Below are 6,226 nucleotides of genomic sequence, written 5' to 3'. Positions count from 1 at the left end.
CCCGAACCTATTCCCTTCTTACTGTTTTTGAAAGGGGAAGATATTAAGTGTCCAAATGATTAAAAACATTGACATAATGGTATAACCCTTGTCTAAATGTTATATAAGTGCTCTTTTCTTTCAAAAAAATATCTGTCAAATAAAATTAAACCACAATTTTCCCTTGGATATTTTATCTCATTGTGCTAGTTGGCAATTTTAACGTTATGTGAGATATTTTTCATAAATTATCTCTCTAGTAAGTGGTTTATGAACTAACTTCCCATTATTAACCTGAGATGTTTTAGATTTGTGTTTCACCATAGTCATGTACCAATAACACCAGGAGTGGGTTCGGTTCATTCCCATCTCCAAGTTCAAAGAACATGCTTTCTCTCTCTAAAATTTTTAAAAAAATTTCTCTCTAACAATAGGTCATAATAGGATGAATCTCTCTCTAACATGCTCTCTCTTTCATAGGAAGAATCCCACCCTACCCATTCTCTCCCTCTAGATCATAGTCTCTCTACCTAGTCCTAAGTAGTAAACAATAGCCACCCCATGCCCTATTTCTTAATACAGAGAATCTCTACTACCCTAAACAATAGCCACCCCATGGCCTATTTCTTAAAAAGGGAATCTCTCACTACCCATCTCTCTATCTATTACTTCCCAATTTTATTCTCTCATTACCTATTCTCTCTCTCTAAAAAGTGTATCACTCACTACCTTTCTCTCTTTTTTTTTTTCAATGTTATTCTCTCACTACCCATTCTATCTCTCTCTAAAAAGGAACCTCTCACTACCCACCTCTCTATGTGTTAGTTTCCAATGTTATTCTCTCTCAATACTTATTCTCTCTCTAAAAAGTGAATCTCTCACTACCTTTCTCTCTTTTTTTTTTTTCAATGTTATTCTCTCACTACCCATTCTATCTCTCTCTAAAAAGGAACCTCTCACTACCCATCTCTCTATGGGTTAGTTTCCAATGTTATTCTCTCTCATTACTTATTCTCTCTCTAAAAAGTGAATCTCTCGCGACCTTTCTCTCTATGTATTTCTTTCCAATGTTATTCTCTCACTACCCATTCTCTCTCTCTCTAAAAAGGAACCTCTCACTACCCATCTCTCTATGTATTAGTTTCCAATGTTATTCTCTCACTACCCATTCTCTCTCTCTCTAAAAAGGAACCTCTCACTACCCATCTCTCTATGTATTAGTTTCCAATGTTATTCTCTCATTACTTATTCTCTCTCTAAAAAGTGAATCTCTCACGACCTTTCTCTCTATGTATTTCTTTCCAATGTTATTCTCTCACTACCCATTCTCTCTCTCTCTAAAAAGGAACCTCTCACTACCCATCTCTCTATGTATTAGTTTCCAATGTTATTCTCTCACTACCCATTCTCTCTCTCTAAAAAGGAACCTCTCACTACCCATCTCTCTATGTATTAGTTTCCAATGTTATTCTCTCTCATTACTTATTCTCTCTCTAAAAAGTGAATCTCTCACTTCCTTTCTCTCTATGTATTTCTTTCCAATGTTATTCTCTCACTACCCATTCTCTCTCTCTCTAAATAGGAACCTCTCACTGCCCATCTCTCTATGTATTGGTTTCCATTGTTATTCTCTCTCATTACCTATTCTCCCTCTCTAAAAAGGGAATCTCTTACTGCCCCATTTCTCTCTGTGTTTGTTTCCGATGTTGTTTTCTCTCTCTCCATGAACCTAAATAATTGTCCACATCGTTGAGGAGGTGCATGAACATAGATGGTGGGATGACATTGACTTGTCATCCCTTCATTAAAAATCAGCCACTAGCAAAATGGACGGCTGAGATCTTCTACAAAGAACTGGATTTTTATGCTACCACCGTCCATTTGAGAGTACAAACAGCCTTTTTAGCTGGGCCACCACCTGACACGTGTGCCACTTGGATGGCCGGCTTTTTGGCATTTTGCACCTTCAACGGTTGGATGTATACGTGTAAGATCATAACTGTTTTGGGCCTTTTACATTGAACTGAAGAAGCAAAAGATATAGCCTATAAATGGGGTCAAAATTACCGGCCCATGCAGGTTCTACGTGACACGTGTTTGCACGTGTCAATATTTTAATGTAATCGACGTGTGCATATAAGCGTAGGCATTGATATTGACGGTATGACTATCGGCCGATTTTGACTGAACCTGTCTTTTCACTTAATTTTACAAAAAAAAAAAAAGGTTTCGTATCACTTGTTAATTTATTAAATTGGATTTCATATATATATATATATATATATATATATATATATATAAAACACTATACAATGTTTCTAGACGAAGATGAACAGTGATTTTGTTTACTCTTTATCATAGTCCAAAATTTTTGCAAGGCCACGATTGTCGGGTAGTATTTTATTTTTTATTTTTTATTTTTTTTTCTACAAATCGAAATGACTTAAAATTTGGAGCATATATTCATTAAAATAGAAGAATCTTCAAAAATTATAAAACAAATATTTTACATGAAAAATATTTGACCAAAATACCCTAAAAAAATTTCATAGGTATTTTGATCATTTTATTTTTTACGGATAATTTTTTTATATATATATTTATTAGATGCAACTCAGTAAGATGTATATACCCTCCAAATTTTAGGTCATTCCGATTTATAAAACGAAAATGAAAAATAAAATACTACTTGACAATCGTGACAGGACGATGAAACTTGAACGATGATGAGAGTAAGAAAAATCACTATTTATTTTCACCTATAGGCATTGGAAATATTTTTCAAAGATTTTTTCTATATATATATATATATATATATATATATATAAAGCAAGCTTTTTATGCTCCTCTACTCCATAGAAGTTCTATCTTCCCCCTACCATCGAGCCGTCTAATTTTAATCAAGAGAGTCACTCATTGTTTGAACTTAGATCCGACGTTTCAAAGTATTTTATTTTTAGTTTTTTTTTATACAAATTGTATGAATATGAAATCTGATACGTGCCATCTTCTCATTGGGGTGCACCTATAAAAAATATTAAAAATAATTTTTCGATAAAATATAATGATCAAAATACCGCTTAAAATTTTCAAGGGTATTTTGGTTATTTTATTTTGTTGAAAATATTTGTTTTATATTTTTCGGTAGTGCGAGTTTAATAGAGGAATGGGCGTCCAAATTTTGGTGTCAAAAACTTTTAAAAAAAAAAATTAAAAATAAAAAAGTGTAGAAACGTGACATTATAATTGGGGCAATCTTCGCCCTCCATTCAGAATGGACGGTTGGATAAGAAGGATGATATATCTTCTATGCTGTAGAGGAAGCATAGAAAGCTTGCCCTATTACTTAAAGGGAAAAGTTTATATAGACCATTGGATCTAAACAATTAAATTAGAGCCTACATCAAAAATTTCACTATAAGAGATTGCTTTGATGCCCAAATATCATCAAATTGATCATCTCGACATCAAGATGCATGGACATGAGAAAAAAATGGATTTCAAGTTTTGAAGATAGAGTATTTTGTAACGCATTTTTTTACTGTCAATTTTTAAGTTTTCATAAATTGTTGGTCTACACTAATTTTGAGGCTTTAAACTTTATAAGTACAGATGAAAACATATTTTAAGGCTATCACAAAGATTTCTAGTATCAAAACCACATATCTCGACACTATTTGACAGTAGGCAAATTAGAACCTAAGCTCTATACAAACTACACCCTTACTTAAAATATCTAAAAAAATTTAAAAAGACTTATCCAATTTTATTTAGCGAGCCAAACCAGTTAAAACTGGCTAGTCGGATTGATTAGAATAAATCAAGTATTGGATTTGAACGATTTTTTACTAAACTTAATTTTTATATTGGACTAGATCAATTGAAAATCTGACCGGTCAGACCACTAGTTCAATCTAGTCTCCATCAATATAATTAATAATAAATTGATATTGTTACATATTATTATGATAAAATTATTGTATACTATTGTTGTCAGTATTCTTCATCATTGCCCAAAAACACTACATATAAAACTCACAAGGGGAATGGAAAAGTACCTATTTATCCGCAAAGGTTTTATCCAAATTCACTGACATTGATGACCCAAAGTTTATTTATTGGAAGTTGTTTTAGGCTATACTTAAAGAAGTGTGGGGATGGTTATCTCAATGAAATGAAATTAGGGTGAGTTAAGAGTAAGTCAACCATAATGACATCTTAATTATGAATCGACAAATATAACAATATCTTAATTATGAATTAGCAAATATAGTTGATGCTAGCATGTGACATTGTTATTGAAATTGATACAGGATACAATCCCACATGTAACATGTACAAAAAACCACACTTAAGAGCCGATATAATTGCAACAAACTTAAGCGCGTGTTTGATAACATGGAGATTTTAGAAGTGGGAGTGGAACATCCCACTTCTACATTTGATAACAGGGAGGTTTTAGAAGGGCAGCATTCCAAAATAAATAATTGGGGGAGCGGTCTTCCATATTAAACAAGAGATTCCCTTCCTATTCCATAAATTGTGCATGTCAAATGCACCCTAAGGGTGTGTTTGACACATGGAGGTTTTGGGAGAGGAAGGGACTATCCGCAAATTGTAGAAGACTGCTCTTCCATCATTTGTGATGGAAGAAAGGTCTTCAAAAAATGAACCCATTTTAACACTAAAAAAAAGCTACATAGAAAGTTGCCCTTCCACTTTACAGCTTCCACACAATAATATCAAACATGGAAGTGGGACATTTAATTCTCACTTTCATAAATTTCCACTTATCAAACACGCCCTAAAAGTTGGTATTAATTTAGTTCCCATAAAAGAAAATAGAAAAAAATTGGGTTAAAAAGAAAATAACTGCCAAAATTTTGTTAAGTGGAAAATGAGTCCTTCATTCGGATTTGATGTAAAAAAATAAACCAGGCGTATATAGTTGTATTTATATGTTTAAATGTATATGCACACATACTAAATTGTAGTTAAATTTCATTTCCTCCAAGAGGTATAGGTTTTTTAAGAAGTTATTTTGACAATCATGTTTTTTTAAAATACTTAAATTTATCAAAATATTCATAAGAGATGAACTACTTAACAATACACCCTATTAGAACTACTCCCACTTAAGACCGTGACATTTTTTATAGGTATTCGAAATTAAATAAAAGATATAGGTAAACATATGGGTATTTTCAACTTAATGTCTTACAGGTAATTTGATCAACTTCTCTTTAAAATATTATTAAAAATCAAGCGTTCGTGAAGAAGATCTGATTTCAACCGTTTTCACTTACATGATGAAAAATATTTGATATTTAGATTTTGGGGTTTGGGCCCATTGGCATGGGAGCCTAAGGGTTGGGGCCATACACTAAATTGTGGATCTCAGCTAACCCACCAATGGAAACTTGTAGATTTCGATTGTTTTTTAAATGAGCGTTTACCTAAATCTTGTCTGTTCCCACCAATAGAAATAGATAAATTCCAATATAACTTTAATTTTATAATGATTTAAGTAGCCATTAAAGGAATTTGACAGTGGCCTTCTATATCCAAGATATTCTTTGTTAGCTTTTGAATTTATTTCATATTTTTCTATACAAAATGAATATCATTAACATATTAGGAAGTCTTATTTGGATTAAATAGATTTAGGCCACACCTTCACCAAGTGCATTAGATATACTACAAACATTTCATTTTCAAGACACTGAAAATACCAACTTAGCCAAAAATAAATAGAGAAATAAAATTCCACCTTTTCGATATTATGTCATTATTGGGGATATGAGGTTTTGGGCATGTTCGGATGTATTTGTTATGGGTGATAATTTATCATTGATAATTTTCAATAAAGTCGTTCCTTTAAATGAATTATATGTTGTTTGGCTATATCCATCGCAATATCTAGAATAAATTTATATGCAGTTTTATTAAAACTGCCTATAAATTATCGTTAAAAAAGCTGCTTTTACTTTGTTCAAAGCAACTTGCCAAATATCACATGTTTTTAGAATACGTAAAAATAGCTAGAAATTGTTGGAAAAGTTCAATAATTGAATAATATTATACATAGGGCACGCTTTCTATGCTTCTCCTAGAGCATAAAATTTATAAACTTCCCCTTATCCAACCCTCCATTTTGAATGGAAGGCTAATATTGCCTCAATCACAATGTCACGTTTTTATACTATTTTATTTTTAATTTTTACTACAAAATATTTTCACACCAAAT

This window comes from Amborella trichopoda, chromosome 8 (assembly GCF_054954075.1).
Source record: "Amborella trichopoda isolate Santa Cruz 75 chromosome 8, AtrichopodaSantaCruz75HAP2 v2.0, whole genome shotgun sequence".
NCBI classification, from domain to species: Eukaryota; Viridiplantae; Streptophyta; class Magnoliopsida; order Amborellales; family Amborellaceae; genus Amborella; species Amborella trichopoda.
The sequence above is the reverse complement of the archived record's forward strand: the minus strand, read 5'-3'. Positions refer to the sequence as shown.